The sequence below is a fragment of the Hippopotamus amphibius genome, chromosome 10 (assembly GCF_030028045.1).
Source record: "Hippopotamus amphibius kiboko isolate mHipAmp2 chromosome 10, mHipAmp2.hap2, whole genome shotgun sequence".
Classification (NCBI taxonomy): domain Eukaryota; kingdom Metazoa; phylum Chordata; class Mammalia; order Artiodactyla; family Hippopotamidae; genus Hippopotamus; species Hippopotamus amphibius.
Window position 1 is genome coordinate 1,076,068 of NC_080195.1, and position 17,316 is coordinate 1,093,383.

At 44.7% G+C, this 17,316-nt stretch overlaps 1 pseudogene; it reads left to right on the top strand.

Moving 5' to 3' along the window:
• The first annotated feature begins 2,815 nt into the window (after positions 1-2,815).
• Positions 2,816-17,316, top strand: part of LOC130830482 (NADH-ubiquinone oxidoreductase chain 5-like) — a 30,484-nt pseudogene continuing 15,983 nt past the window's right edge.

Genomic DNA, 17,316 nt, shown 5'->3' on the forward strand with positions numbered 1-17,316 from the left:
TATGTAATGCTCACCAACCCAGTGGTGGTGGTTTTTTTTTTTTTTTTTTTTTTTTTTTTTGGCACACGGGCTTAGTTGCTCCGCGGCATGTGGGATCTTCCTGGAGCTGGGATCGAACCCGTGACCTCTGCATTGGCAGGCGGATTCTTAACCACTGTGCCAGCTAGGAAGCCCAGTGTTTCTTAATTACAGTAGCCACTTCCTCATTTGTGCCTGCTAAAAAGGTGGACTTCAGCAAAGGGTCATTTTGGAGGGGAGAGAACATTCAGGGGTTGTGCCGGAACACGGTTTAAACGTTCAGACCTCATCACCCAGGATTCATCCTGTCTCTGTGTGCACTGCTGAATCTGTGGCCAGGCCACAGTTTTGGGGGAAAACGCTGGGATAAGTAACTTATGAGCTAATTCCTTGCATTCAGCTTGAGCCTGTGGGTCATGGAAGTTGAAACTGAAATTCGTCGAGGGGTGTGCCCACTCTGCTCTCTCTCCACCCCCTGCTCTGCCTTCAGAAAGGAACAGCTGTGTTCATGGGTGCAGACTGCACACCCGCACTCTCAGGTTCGGACGGTTACCTCGACGTCCTTTGCGAATCCCAGCGGGTCCTGACCAGGACTGGGAGAGCCCGTAGCCGAAGGCCAGAGTCCTGCTTGGGTCGAGGGGGTGTGTGTACGCACAGGGACAGCTTGCCTTCCTCTGACAGGTTTCTCCTTAAATGGGGACAGAATGACGTCTGATTTAACGGCCTCTTTCCTAGGGGAGAGGAGGCAGCGGGAGGAGGGGGTGGAGGAGAGAAGGAAGCAGCACCTGGCTCCACGGTCCAGAAAGCAGGGCGGGCCGAGGGAGCTGAGGGCGAGGCAGGGGAAACGCGCACAGCTTCCACACGTTCTCACACAGTGCGCTTGTCCGGGGAATCAGCCGCAGTTATCATGTCCTCTTACAGAAGCCTCTGCACATCCGCCACCCTTCCACCCAGCCTGTCTGACCCTGCGGACTGCTGTCGCCAGCCGCACGCTCAAGAAACCAAGTGTGGCCATTTTAGCCACCGTCCCCTCTCGTGTGGTTTCCCCCGTCAGGTGTACGTTCCACAGCTACTGTACGTGAACCCGGCCTGGGTGTGAGCTATAGGCTATCAGTCTGTCCTTGTTCTTTTAAAAGCTTTGTGTGTTGAGACAGAAGTCACTCGTGAGGATCCCATGGTGGCCTGTGTGCTGGCTGTGAGCTGAATTCCTCTGGACCTGAGCCTGGAGTCACTGCAGGCTCTCACACGTCTCCCCCTTCGGTAGCCTAAGACCACTGTCTGTGCTCGGAGCACTGAGTGGCCGACTCCTGTGTCCGCAGCTGAGCAAGTTTCTAATCAGAATGAGTGGGTTTCCCTCTATAGACGGCAGTCCAGCAGGAGGACTTACCTCCACCTCTCCCACAGATTTCCCAGTTGCCAGTGCTGGCCAGGAGAAGGTAGCGTGTAAGGGCTTTCAGCCCCAAAGACGGGACATCTTCATTTCTATTCCAACAGTCTCTGTTAAAGTAGCCAAATAAAGGGAAAATGACAGGTCAGTCTCCCACTTACTTTCCCAGTCCAGCCAACCTCTGTCTTTCAACGGAGTAAAACCTCCCCAGTGTCTCTCAGCTGGGGTAACCCGAGTGCCTCTTCTTGAAATTAAATTCAAGGAAAACCTACTCTTCCGGTGAGGAATCTGTCCACCAGCAAATAAAGGAGGATCAGCCAATAATAAGAGACCTGAGACCCAGGAGGGACTCACCCAGGAGGCAGGTGAGCAGGAGAGGCCTCTGCCGGTCCTGAGTCTCCCAGCCCCTGCGGAGCTCGGGCGGAGGAGGGAAGTCTGCCCTGGGTCCCTTCCTGGTCACCAAGGCACTGGCGGAAGGAAAGCGTAACCTAAAAGCGGCAAGTTTTACAGCCCAGGAGACAGCCTCTCAGGAGGAAAGTGAGGCGCTGAGACGTACGGGTTTTTTGCTGGAAGAAAAACATTTAGTCAAACAAGGATGACTGCTTCTCTCTCTCACACCAGCCATTTCAAGTTAATAATTTTAGTGCTTTTCTGTGTAGAAGATGCAAGAACCTGGCCTCGCTGGAAGTATTCTTTGCCTGTGCATCTGAACACCTGAGGGCTGGCATCCAGGGCACAGCGTTCCCTGGGTCCCCGCGGGGCACACCGTCGGGGGCAGCTGCAGTGGCTGACGGCCTGGCCGAGCCCAGGCGTCTCCAGTGCTGGAACGGCGGGGACGTCACTGTCCACACAGCGTAGGCCGTGCTGCTGTCCGTGCATGTGTCGTTACACCTGCAGATAAAGATGGGCTTTCACGTGGCTTCTGATGTCTAGCGTTAGAACCACGCACAGCATCTCGTGTTTCCCATCATCATATCGATGTACGAGATGACGCCGCCTGTAAACGTACGTCATTGATAAACAGAGTATTGTAAATATTCTCTTCCTTGTGATTTTAACATTTTCTCTAGCTTTTTGTAAGAATGCCGCATGATATATGCAACATAAAGAATATGTTAATCGACTGCTATGGGTAAGGCTTCCGGTCCGTTGTGTGCTATATTAGTAGTTAAGCGTTGAGGGGAGTCAAAAGTTACACGCAGGGGAGAGAGTGTCCCCAAGATGGTGGAGTACAAAGACCCTGAGCCCACCTCTCATGGGCAAACCAGAATTACAACTTGCAAAGAAACTGTTGTTGAGAAAGACCTGAACCTACCAGAAAAAAACCACAGGATATAAAGACGCAACCACAAGCTGGGTGGAGGGTCCGAGGCACAGTACAGTCGAGACCCATAGAGGAGGGAGAACAAGATGGTGAAGGAGGAGGACATGGAGGTCACCTCCTCCCACAAGCACATCAGAAACACGAGGGTGAGTCAGAGATTATCCGCACTCCGGTTATATTAAAGCTTCTGTAAGCTCTGCAGCCAGAGTGCGGATGATGTTTGACGCACCTGCACACACCTACACGTGGAGCAACTCTCGTGGAAAACTAATGGGAAACAGCAGAACTCCTGCGCAACCAAGGCTGAGAGAAAGATACGTAATCGGGACAGGAAGAGAAGCGTTGGTTCAGGACCCTCCTGGGAGGGGACTAAGCAAATGGAGATGGGGGTGGGGGGGACACGTGCCCTTGGGAGGGAGCGAGCCAGGCCAGACTGGGCCCCCAGTCCTGGGCCCTGCGAAGAGGAGACGAGCCTCCCTCAATGGCCGGAGGACCGCTGGGACAGGCATGAGGGCTGAGAAGCCTCGACTCCATCCGTGAGGCGGGCGCAAGGCTGGCGTCCCCCGGGACGGGTGGAGAGATCGAATGCAGGGGCCGCCGCCCTGCCAGGCTGCCCAGTCCAGCCCCTCCCACTCCATGCCACACCTGGGCCGTGTGTCCAGGGCAGCGGGGTCCTGGGAAACAATTCCATCTAGGGACCCGGCGGGCTTGGCAGGCTCCAGGGGCCCGCGGTGAGGGCCAGGTGGGGTGCTGGCAGTGAGGCGTGGCGCCTGCTCAGACAGCACCGCAGAGGCAGCCGCGACCTCAGACAGCAGTGGACCCACTCGAACCCCTGTAACTCACCACGACCCCCCCCCCCCCCCAGCTGAGCCCCTCCTCTCACCCACAGCCTTGCCCTCGATCCGGGACCACCGCAGCGGGGGGAAGATGTGACGCCGGGCTGCATCTGAGCGCGCTGCAGGTGCCACAGGAGCCCCACTCGCTCCAGCAGTGCCTGCCCTGCCCTCCCGTGGGGCAGAGGCCCCAGCGCGGGACGGAGGAAGAACACACACTGACAGGAACAGCGCCCGCTCACGGCCGACCCTCAGGGCTACCACTCCACCTGGGAGCAAGCGCTCTCCCCCCAGCCCCTCCCGGGGTGGTGGCCACCGAGCCGACGATGCCCACACCCCGCACAGGCTCCAGCTCCTCCGATGCCAGTCACGCCCCCACCGAGGTGACGGACCAGCACGCCCTGGGGAGAGACGCGGCTGGCATCCACATCAGGTCCGCTCCGCCCCCCGACGGCACCGGGCACCGTCTGTGCAGGGTGCTCCCACACACAACACCCTTGGAGATCACAGCAGGTAACGTTCACCTAAATTCACAAACACAGAAATTTAAGTAAAATGAAAAAGCAGGGGAAGTACTCTCAATTGTAAGAGAATAACCCTGAAAAAATAATGAAACAAAGGTAATAAGTCTACCAGACAATGAGTTAAAAATGGTAATAAACATGCTAACTGGGGGCTTCCTAGGTGGCGCAGTGGTTGAGAATCCACATGCCAATGCAGGGGACACGGGTTCAATCCCTGCCACAGGAAGATCCCACATGCCGCAAAGCAACTAAGTCCGTGAGCCACAACTGCTGAGCCCATGTGCTGCAACGACTGAAGCCCACACGCCTAGAGCCTGTGCTCTGCAACAAGAGAAGCCACAGCAATGATGAGCCCGTGCACCACAATGAAGAGCAGCCCCCACTCACTGCAACTAAAAGAAAGCCCGCGCCCAGCAAAAAAGACCCAACACAGCCAATAAATAAATAAATAAATAAATAAAAATGCTAACTGAATTAAGAATTGATCTAAGCACAGGTTATTTTAACAAGGAACCGGAAGCTATAAAGACAATCTATTAATAATCAAAAACAGGTAATTAAATCTCTGAGATTAAAAGCACTCTAGGAGCAATGACAGGCAGACTCAATGACACGAGAACACGGAAGTGACCTGAAAGGACAGAAACCACCCAGTCAGAAAAGCAGACAAGTGGAAAGAAAAAAGAAAGCAACACACAGGATTTACGGGGTAAAACACAACTGCGCCAACATTTCTATTACAGGGATTCATGAGGACAAGGGGATCAAGTGTATTTTACAAAGTCATGTCTGAAAGCTTCCCAAACCTAAAGAAGGAAACACACCCAAGTACAGGAAGCACAGAGGGTCCCAGACAAGTTGAACACAAACGGACTCACACTGAGACATCGTAACTAAAATGGCAAAAGTTACAGAGGGTTCTAAAGGCAGCAACAGGAAAACAGGAGGGAATCCCCATAAAGCGAGGACGTCTGCAGGCCTTGAGGGGTGGCCTGATAGAAAGTTCTAAAAGGGGAAAGTGCTACCTAGTACCCTGCGCCCAGCAGGACCATCGTACAGGGCAGAAGGACAGAATTTCTCAGGCAGTCAGAAACCAAAGGATTCAGCAGTACTAGATCCATACTGGACGTGTTGAAGGGTCTTTTCCAGATGAGAGCAGTAAGAATCTGTAGGAAAGGGAAAAGCCCAACAGGAAAGGCAAATACATAGTAAGGATTTAAGATCACTTAAACCAACATGTGGACTGAGAACACAAAACACAGTGTAAAAGCAACTGCAACTACAACTAACGATAAAGGGATGATATAAAATATAACATCAAATCTACACAGAGCGTACGAGGGGAGTAAAGAAAAAGTGTAGATCTTTTAGAATGTTTGAACTATAAGACTATTGGTTTACAGCAGCTAGATAGAATTACAGCAATGTATGAACCCATGGTAATTGCAAATCAAACCCTGCAGTAGATACACAAAAACCAGAGAGAAAGCAAAGCAAGCATACTACCAAAGAAAACTCAGACCACAACATGAGAAACAATAAGTGCACAGAGAAGAACTACAAAAACTGTAAAGCAAGGAATAAGATGGCAGTAAGTACGTACCTAACAATACTGACTTTAACTGTAGTCAGTGGACTAAGTGCGCCCATCAGCAGACGCAGCTGGACTTTTCGGAGTGGACACTTTCCTCTGAGCTGGACGCCTCCACGGCTGACTGTCCCCAAGTGGCTGATCAGCTGCCTGGCCTGGGGGGATAGGAACCAACCTGCCCAAAGGTGTTGTGTTGGCCAAAAATGTGAGAAGTTCGACTTGCTCTCTCTGCGAGTGCAAGGAAATAAATTCAGTCAGTTCTGGGATAGAGGAAGCTTTAGATTAGAGCCAAGAAGGGGATAAACCCTCCCCCCTTTTCCTCAAATTGGCCCCTGCTGCCACGGCTGCTCCCAGCATTCCCTCCAAAATCACAACTAACTGCCAACAACCACTAACATAAGAGTGGAACCTACCAAAAAAGACGTTCTACATCCAAAGACAGAGAAGCAGCCACAATGAGACGGGAGGAGGGGCAGTTTCACCATCTTATCAGATCCCATACCTGCCAGGTGGGCGACTTACAACCTGGAAAATAACAGCACAGAGATCCTCCCCCAGCAGTGAGAGCTTTGAGGCTCCCCAGCCTGGGGGTCTGGCATGTGGAGGAGGAGTCCCCAGCACTCTTCTGGCTGTGAAGGCCTGCAGAGCTTGTGTGCAGCAGCTCCACTCTTGCAGGGAACACACAAGCTCTCCCGTGCACAGGGACCCAGGGCAAAGCAGTGACTCCACAGAAGCCTGGGCCACACCTGCCTGAGGGTCTTGGAAAGCCTCCTGGGGAGGCGAGGGTCAGCTGTGGCTCACTGTGGGGACAAGGACACTGGTGGTGGAGGCCCCAGGGAATATTTCTTGGATGAGCTCTCCTGGAGGCCCCATTTTGGCACTGAGACCCAGCCCCACAGCAGCCTGCAGGCTCCAGTGCTGGGACACCTCAGCTCAAACCACCAAAAGGGTGGGAACACAGCTCCACCCGTCAGCAGGCAGGATGCCTAAAGTGGTCCTGAGCCCACAGCCACCTCTAATCACACACCTTAACATGGCCCTGCCCCCAGGGGGACAAGACCCAGCTCTACCCACCCGAGAGCAGGCACCAGTCCCTCCCACCCAGAAGCCTGCACAAGCCCCAGGGGGCAGACACCTGAAGCAAGAAGAGCTACAAACCTGCAGCCTGAGAAACAAAGTTAGACAGAATGAGACAGCAAAGAGATATGCTCCCGACAAAGGAACAAGATAAAACCCCAGAACAGGGTCTTTCCTGGTGGTGCAGTGGTTGAGAAACCGCCTGCCAATGCAGGGGACATGGGTTCAATCCCTGCTCCGGGAAGATCCCACATGCCGCGGAGCAACTAAGCCCATGCGCCACAACTACTGAGCCTGCGCTCTAGAGCCCATGAGCCACAACTGCTGAGCCCATGTGCTGCAACTACTGAAGCCCACACGTGTACAGTCCGTGCTCCTCAACAAGAAAAGCCACAGCAATAAGGAGCCCGTGCACTGCAATGAAGAGTAGCCCCAGCCTGCCACAACTAGAGAAAGCCTGTGTACAGTACTGAAGACCCAATGGAGCAAATTAATTAATTAATTAATTAAAAGAGGGAAAAAAAACCCCAACAACCCAGAACAACAACTGAGTGAGGTGGAGACAGGCACTCTACTTGAAAAAGAATTTGGAGCAATGGTAGTGAAGACAACCCAAGATCTCAGAAAAAGAATGGATGCACAGACAGAAGGTACGAGAAATGTTTAACAAGGAGCTGGAAGATCTAAAGAACAAACAGAAATGAATAATAAAATAGCTGAAATGAAATATACACTAGAAGGCATCAACAGCAGAATAAATGAGGCAGAAGTACGAGTGAGCTGCAAGACAGACTGATGGAAATCACTGCTGTGGAACAAAATAAAGAAAAAAGAAAAGAAATGAGGGCAGTCTAAGTGACTCCTTGAGACATTAAATGAAACAACATTCACATTGTAAGGGTCCTACAAAGGGAAAGGGCCTGAAAAAATATTTGAAGAGGTAACAGCTGAAAAATTCCCTAACATGAGAAAGGAAAGACTCATTTAAGTCCAGGAAGCACAGAGAGTCCTGCCCAAGATAAACCCAAGGAGGAATACACCAAGACACATATTAATCAAACTAACAAAAATTAAATTCAAAGAAAAAACATTAAAAGCAGCAAGGGAAAAGTAAAAAATAGCATACAAAGGAATCCCTATAAGGTTATCAGCTGCTTTTTCAGCAGAAACTCTACAGGCCAGAAGGGAGTGGCAGGATATACTTAAAGTGATAAAACAGAAAAACCTACAACCAAGATTACTCTATCCAGCAAGGCTCTCATTCAGATTTTATGGAGAAATCAAAAGCTTTACAGACAAGAAAAAGCTAAGAGAATCCCAGCACCACCAAACCAGCTTTACAGCAAATGGTAAAGAAAATTCTCTAAACAGGAAAGAGACCAGCAACTTAACCTTATACAGATGTAGACTGCTATATCAAAGCCTCATGGGAACAGCAAACAAAAACTACAAGAGATTCACACACACGAAAGAAAACCCACACAACACTAAAGATGGTCATGAGACCACAAGAGAAGGGAACAAAAGAGAATGGGAAGAAAAAATACCTACAAAAACAAACACAAAACAATTAACAACATGGCAACAGGAACACATATTTGGATAATTACCTTAAATGTAAATGGATTAAATACTCCAAAGACACAGACTGGCTGAATGGACACAAAAATAAGACCCATATATATGCTGTCTGCAAGAGACCCACTTTGGACCTAGGGACACATACAGACTGAAAATGAGGGGATGGAAAAAGATATCTTATGCAAATGAAATAAAAAGAAAGCTGCAGTAGCAATACTCATATCAGACAAAGCAGACTTTAAAATAAAGACTATTACAAGAGACAAGGAAGGACACTCCATAATGATCAAGGGACTGGTCCAAGAAGGAGATATAAAAATTGTAAATATCTATGCACCCAACACAGGAGCACCTGAATACAGAAGGCAAATGCTAACAGCCATAAAAGGGGACATCGACAGTAACACAATAATAGTGTGGACTTTTCACACCACACTTACCTGAATGTACGGATTATCCAGACAAAATCAATAAGGAAACACAAGCCTTAAATGACACATTAGACAGGACAAACTTAATTGATATCTATAGGACATTCCATCTGCAATCAGCAGATTACACTTTCTTCTCAAGTGCACATGGAACAGTCTCCAGGACAGAGCACATCATGGGCCATAAATCAAGCCTCGGTAAATTTTAAAAAGTTGAGGTCACATCAAGCATCTTTTCTGACCATAATGCTATGACATTAGAAATCAGTTAAAGGAAAAAACTAAAAAGCACAAACACGTGGAGTTTAACAACATGTTACTAAACAACCAATAGATCAACGAAGAAATCAAAGAGGAAATCAAAAAATACCTAGAGACAAAGGAAAAAACTCAATGATCCCAAAACCTATGGGATGCAGCAAAAGCAGTTCCAAGAGGGAAATTTATAACAATACAATCCTACCTCAAGAAACAAGAACTATCTCAAATAAAACAACCTAAGCTTACACCTAAAGCAACTGAAGAAAGAAGAACAAACAAAACCCAAAGTTAGTAGAAGGAAAGAAATCATAAAGATCAGAGCAGAAATAAATGAAATAGAAACAAAGAAAACAACAGCAAAGATCAATGAAACTAAAACCTGGCTCTTTGAAAAGATAAACAAAATTGATAAACCTTTAGTTCATCAAGAGCTAAAGGCTTTTTCTTCATACTCATCATGAAAAAAAGGGAGAGGACTGAAATCACTAAAATTAGAAATGAAGTTACAATGGACACCACAGAAATACAAAGGATCATAAGAGACTATGACAAGCCACTACACGCCAATAAAATGGACAACCTAGAAGAAACACGAATTCTTAGAAAGGTACAACCTTCCAAGACTGAACCAGGAAGAAACAGAAAATATGAAGCGACAAGTACTGAAATCGAAACTGTGATTAAAAATCTTTCAACAGGCAGAAGTCCAGGACCAGATGGCTTCACAGGCAAATTCTATCAAACATTTAGAGGAGAGTTAACACTTAGCCTTTTCAAACTATTCCAAAAAATTGCACAGGAAGGAACACTCCCAAACTTATTCTACGAGGCCACCATCACCCTGATACCAAAACCAGACAAAGATATCGTACACACAAAATTACAGGCCAGTATCACTGAAGAACATAGATGCAAAAATCCTCAACAAAATACTAGCAAACTGAATCCAACAACACACTAAAAGGATAATACACCATGATCAAGTGGGATTTCAACCAGGGATGCAAGAATTTTTCAATATCCACAAATCAATCAGCGTGATACACCATATTAACAAGTTAAAGAATAAAAACCACATGATCATCTAAATAGATGCAGAAAAAGCTTTTGACAAAATTCAACACCCATTTATGATAAAAACTCTTCAGAAAGTGGGCATAGAGGGAACCTACCTCAACATAATAAAGGCCATATATGACAAACCCACAGCCAACGTCAATCTCAATGGTGAAAAACTGAAAGCATTTCCTCTAAGATCAGGAACAAGACAAGGAGTTCCACTCTCGCCGCTACTATTCAACATAGTTTTGGAAGTCCTTGCCCCAGCAATCAGAGAAGAAAAAGAAATAAAAGGAATCCAAATTGGAAAAGAAGTAAAACTGTCACTGTTTGCAGATGATATGATACTATACATGGAAAATCCTAAAGATGTTACCAGAAAACCATTAGAGCTCATCAAGGAATTCGATACATTTGCAGGATACAAAATTAATACACAGAAATCTCTTGCATTCCTATACACTAAGAACAAAAGATCACAAAGAGAAATTAAGGAAACAATCCCATTTATCATCATATCAAAAAGAATAAAATACCTAGGAATAAACCTATGTAAAGAGGCAAAAGACCTGTACTCAGAAAACTATAAGACACTAATGAAAGAAGTCAAAGGTGACACAAACAGATGGAAGGATATACCATGTTCTTGGATTGGAAGAATCAATAGTCATAATCACTATACTACTCAAAGTAATTAACAATTCAATGCAATCCCTATCAAATTACCAACAACATTTTCACAGAACTAAAACAGAAAGTTTTTAATTTGTATGGAAACAAACAAACAAAAACCCCGAATAGCCAAAGCAATCCTGAGAAAGAAAAATGGAGCTGGAGGAATCAGACTCCCTGACTTCAGACTATACTACAAAGTTACAGTAATCAAAATTGCATGGTACTGGCACAAAAACAGAAATACAGATCAATGGAACAGGACAGAAAGCCCAGAGATAAACCCACGCACATATGGTCACCTAATTAATGACAGAGGAGGCAAGAACATACAATGGAGGAAAGACAGTCTCTTCAGTAAGTGGTGCTGGGAAAACTGGACAGCTTCATGTAAAAGAATGAAATTAGAACACTTCCTAACACCATACACAAAAACAAACTCAAAATGGATTAAAGACTTAAATATAAGGCTAGATTCTCTAAATCCCTTACAGGAAAACACAGGCAGAACACTCTCTCACATGAATTGCAGCACAATCTTTTTTGATAACTCAGAGTAATAAAAGAAAAAATAAACAAATGGAACCTAATGAAACTCAAAAGCTTTTGCATAGCAAAGGAAACCATAAACAAAACAAAAACACAACCCACAGAATGGCAGAAAATATTTGCAAACCAAGTGACTGACAAGAGACTCCAAAATATACAAACAGCTCATGCAGTGCAATATCAAAAAAATAAAAAACCCAATCAAGAAATGGGCAGAAGATCTAAATAGACATTTCTCCAAAGAAGTCATAAAGATGGCCAAAAAGCACATGAAAAGATAGTCAACACCACTAATTATTAGAGAAATGCAAATCAAAACTACAAGGAGATATCACTTCACACCAGTCAGAATGGCCATCATCAAAAAGTCTACGAAAATAAATGCCAGAGAGGGTGTGGGGAAAAGGGCAACTTCCTACACTCTTGGTAGGAACGTAATTCTTTGGGGGCAGCCACTATGGAAAACAGTATAGAGGTTTCTCAAAAAAACTAAAAACAGAACTACCATATGATCCAGCAGTCCCACTCCTGGGCGTATATCTGGTGAGATCCATAATTCAAAAAGACACATGCACCCCAGTGTTCACTGCAGCACTAATTACAATAGCCAGGACACAGAAGCAACCTAAGTGTCCATCAACAGAGGAATAGGTAAAGAAGATGTGGTGCAGATATACAATGGAATATTACTCAGCCATAAAAAAGAAAAATAATGCCACTTGCAGCAACATGGATGGACCTAGACATTATCATACTGAATGAAGTAAGTCAAAGAAAAACATCATGATATCACTTATATGCAGAATCTAAAAGTAAAATGATACAAATGAACTTATTTACAAAACAGAAACAGACTCACAGACTTTGAAAACAAACTTATGGTGACAAAAGGGGAAAGGTGGAGGGGGAGGGCTAAATTAGCAGTTTTGGATTAACATCTGCACACCACTGTATATAAAATAATCAACAAGGGCCTACCGCACAGCACAGGGAACTCTACAATATTCTGTAATAACCCATATGGGGAAAGACGCTGAATACAAGTGGATATACATATGTGTGTAAGTGAACTGCTTTGCTGCACACCTGAAACTAACACAACATTGTACACCAACTATATCTGAATATAAAATAAAAATCAAATTAAAAAGAAAAAAATGCCCCCAAATAATTTGGTTAGTATTTACTGCTAACTTTGATATTGTTTTACATTTTTTGGTAATTATGTTGTTTCACCTGCAGCAGCACTATTTTAGTTACAGGTACAGTCATTCCTATTTAAAACAGTACATAAAACATGCACATTTGGAATCAGCTTTATTCAGCACATGTTGCTGTTACTTACAACTAGCAATTTATATTTCAGTGTTATAAGCAGTGGTTTAATTTAGTCATTTTATGTACACTGAATTAATTACTCTCATTAAGTATCTTTTCTCTTTAGTGGCTCAAAAAATGGCTCTGTAAATAAAGAGACAGAGTGGCTAACTGGATTAAAAAAACCAGGCCCTTCACTATGCTGCCTACAAGAGACTCACTTCAGGGTGAAAGACACACACGGAGACCAAAAGTGGGGAGACAGAAGCAAATCTTATGCAAACAGAAACAAGAAGGTGGGGGAGCAATACTGCCCAATATCAGGCAGGACAGACTTTAAAACAAAGGGTCAAAAAGACAAAGGGCTTCCCTGGGGGCGCAGTGGGTCAGAACCCGCCTGCCAACGCAGGGGACAGGGGCTTCATTCCTGCTCCGGGAAGATCCCACGTGCGGCCGAGCCACGAAGCCCCGTGTGCCACAACGACTGAACCCGTGCTCTAGAGCCCACACGTGCCACAACGACTGAAGTCCACACGCCTGGAGCCCGTGCTCCGCAACAAAGAAGCCACCACAATGAGAAGCTAGCGCACCACGATGAAGAGTAGCCCCCACTGTCTGCAACTAGAGAAAGCCTGTGTGCAGCAACAAAGACCCAGCACAGCCAATAAATAAGTAAATGCATTTATTAAAAAAAAAAACAGCATTATATAATGATAAAGGGATCAATGCAAGAAGAGAATGTTTGTTTGCAAATACACACCCAATATTGGATCACCTAATATATACAAAGCTCATGGAGGGAATAACTGGCAACAGGAGTAGACTAATAGCCCACTGACATCAATGGACAGGTAAGGCAGGAAAAAATCAATAAGACAATCATAGTCTTCCATGACAAAAGAGATCAGCTGGACCTAACTGATACCCATAGGACATTGCATCTAACAAAGCAGAATACAGATTCTTTTTGAAGTGCACATGGAACCTTCTCCAGGACAGATTACCTATCAGGGCACAAAATAAGCCTCAACAAATATAAAAGGATAGAAATAATATCTAGCATTTCTTCCCCCTATTACATCACCCAAAGAAAAAATGGAAAAAGAACAAACACGTGGAGACTGAATATGCTTCTAAAAAATTGATGAGTCCACAATGAGATCAAAGAGGAAATAAAATACCTCAAGACAAATGAAAATGAAAACACAATTCTAAAAAATCCACGGGACACAGCAGTAGTAGTTCTAAGAGGGAAGGTCATAGCCACACAGGCCTTCAAGAAACAAGAAAAGTCTCAAACGACTTAACCTACCACCTAAAAGAATTAGGAAAAGAACAAAGCCCAATGTAAGTAGAAGGAAATAAAGATCAGAGAGGAAATAAATGATAAATGAAATCAAGAGCTATTTTGAAAAGATGTAACTGATAAACCTTTAGCCTGACTCACCAAGAAGAGAGGACCAAATAAAGTAAGAAATGAAAAGATGAATAACTGATACCACAAAAATACAAAACAGAGTCACACTGCTATGAAGAGTTATATGTCAACCAACTGGACAACCTAGAAGCAACGGACACATTTCTAGAAACCTACAGACGACTAAGATTGAGTCAAGAAGAAGCAGACAATTTGAACTGATCAGGAGAAGGGAAACTGAACCTGCAATTAATCAACAAAACAGAACTCCCAGCAAACAAGAGTGGACGGCTTCACAGGGGAATTCTACCTAGCACACAAAGAACTTCTATCTGTCCTTCTGAAACTCTCCCAAATAACTGAAGAGGGAACACGGCCAAATTCATTCCATGAAGCCACCATCATCCTGACACCAAAGCCAGACAAACACATTACAAAAGAAGAAAATTACAGGCCAACATCTGTGATGAACAGCTGCAAAAATCCTCATGGAAATATCAGCACAGCAAATCCAACGATACATATAAAGGGTCATACACCATTCTCAAGTTGCACTCATTCCAGGGTTCCAAAGATGGTTCAACATATGCAAAACGAAAACAAAAACAAAACAAAAACACCGATGTGATACACCACACTAACTAAAGGAAAGACAGAAACCACATGATCATTTCAATAGATGCAGAAAAAGCATCTGATAAAATTCAACATCCATTCATGATAGAAGCTCTTACCAAGGAGGGTAGAGAGGGAACATATATCAACATTAATAAAGGTCATTAAAGCAAACCCACAGCCAATATAATACTTGACAGTAAAGAGCTGAAAGCCTTTCTGTTAAATTCAGGAAAAAGACAAGGATGCCTACTCTCACCACTTCTGTTCGACATAATATTGGAAGTGCTAGCCACGGCAGATCAGATATGGAAAAGAAAGAGAGGGTATCCAGATGGAAGCAAAGAGGCACAACTGTCCCTACTTGTAGATGACATGATATTCCGTATCGAGAACCCTAAAGTCTCCACCTAAAAACTGTGAGAACTAATGGATTCAGCAAGCTTGTTAATATACAGAAATATGTTTCATTTCTATACACTAATAATGAAATATCAGAAAGAGAAACTAAAAACATCCCATTTAAAAGTCACATTAAAAAAACCCTAGGAATAAGCTTAACGAAGGAGGGGAAAAGCCTACATGCTGGGAAACTACAGAAAACATCGACAAAAGAAATCGGAGATGATGAAAGAAATGGAAAGATGCCCCGTGCCCTTGGCTTGGAAGAATATTAAAATGGCCATGATACCCAAAGCTCAACCCCTCTCAAAATACTGAGGACGTTCTTCTCGGAACTAGAATAATCCAAAAATCTGTACAAAACTACAGAAGACTCTGAATTGCCAAAGCAACCTTAGAAAAAAAGAGCAAAGCTGGAGATAAGACCCTCCCAGACTTCAGACTACACTATAAAGCTGCAGTGATCAAAGCAGTGTCGTATCGGCACAAAAACAGACATAGAGCAATGTCACAGAGAAATAAACCCACGCACCTACAGTCAATCTTCAAAAGAGGCAAGAATATACAATGGAGAAAAGACCATGTCTTCAATGAGTCATGCTGGACACGCTGGACAGCCACAGGAAAAGACAGATTAGTTTTCGATGTGGTGTGAGGGAACGTTCTAAACTCAAAGTGGTTTTAAGACCTAAATGTATGACGTAAAACCATAAGAGAATATACATGGTAGCACTATTTCCTGAATCAGTCACCGAAGGTAAAAGCAATTAAAGCAAAACAACAACAAATAGTAATAATAATAAAAACAAATGAGACCTAATTAAGCATGAAAGATTTTGCGTAGCAAAGGAAGCCATCAACAAAATGAAAAAAGCAACCTGCTGAAGGGGAGGGACTATTTGCAAATGATGCAACCAACAGAGGGGTTACTTTCCAAAATATGCCAATGGCTCATACAACTCAATACCAAAGGGGAAAAAAAAATCCAATCCAAAAAATGGGCAGAAGACTGGAACAGACATTTTTCCAAAGGAGACATACAGATAGCCAACAGGCACATGAAGAGATGCTCAACACTGCTAATTAACAGAGCAATGCAAATCAAAATTACAGTAAGGTATCACCCCAAACCTGTCAGAGTGGCCATCGTCAAATCATCTACAAAGAACAAATGTTGGACAGGATGTAGAGGAAAGGGAAGCCGCCTACGCTTTTCAAGGGAGTGTACATTGGTGCAGCTACTACGTAAAACAGTATGGAGGGTCCCAAAAAACTAGAAATACAACTACTATATGATCCAGCAGTTCTATTTCTGGGCATATTTCCAGAAAAAAAACAAAAACACTAATTTGAAAAGATCCACGCACCCCAATGCTCACAGCAGCACTATTCACAATAGCCAGGACATGGAAGCTACATAAGTGTGCATCGGCAGATGAATGGATAAAGAAGATGCGGTACATACATACACGATGGACTACTACTCAGCCATTAAAGAAGAATGAAAGAATGCCATCTGCAGCAATGTGGATGGACTTAGAGAATACTGCACGTAGAGAAATGAGTCAGAGAAAGACAAATACTATATGGTACCATGCATACGCAGAATCTAAGAAATACAAATGAATGTATATGTAAAACAGGAACAGACTCACGGACAAACTTCTAGAAAACAACCTTATAGTTACCAAAGGGGAGACGGGAGGGAGAGACAAATGAAGAGTACGGGAGCAACAGATAGAAACTAATGAGGATTTACTGTACAGCACAGAGAACTATACCCATTATCTTGTAAGAATTTATAATGAAGTATAATCTGTAAAAATTCTGAATCACTATGCTGTACACCTGAAACAATATTGTAGGTCAACTATACTTCAATAAAAAAAGGACCCAGACCCCAGAGTGGGTGGCCCACAAATGGGGGAACAGTTACAATTTCAGAGGTTTTCCTCAGGGAGCAAGACATCTGGGCCCCACATCAGGCACCCCAGTGTGTGGGACCTACACCAGGAAGACAAGCCCCAGACCATTTGGCTTTGAAGGCCAGTGGGGCTTAGTTTCAGGAGATCCATAGGGCCATGGGACACAGATGACACACACAGGCTTCCCTGGTGGCGCAGTGGTTAAGAATCCGCCTGCCAATGCAGCAGACACGGGTTCAAGCCCTGGGCCAGGAAGATCCCACGTGCCATGGAACAACTAAGCCCGCCTGCCACAACTACTGAGCCTGTGCTCTAGAGCCCGTGCACCACTAC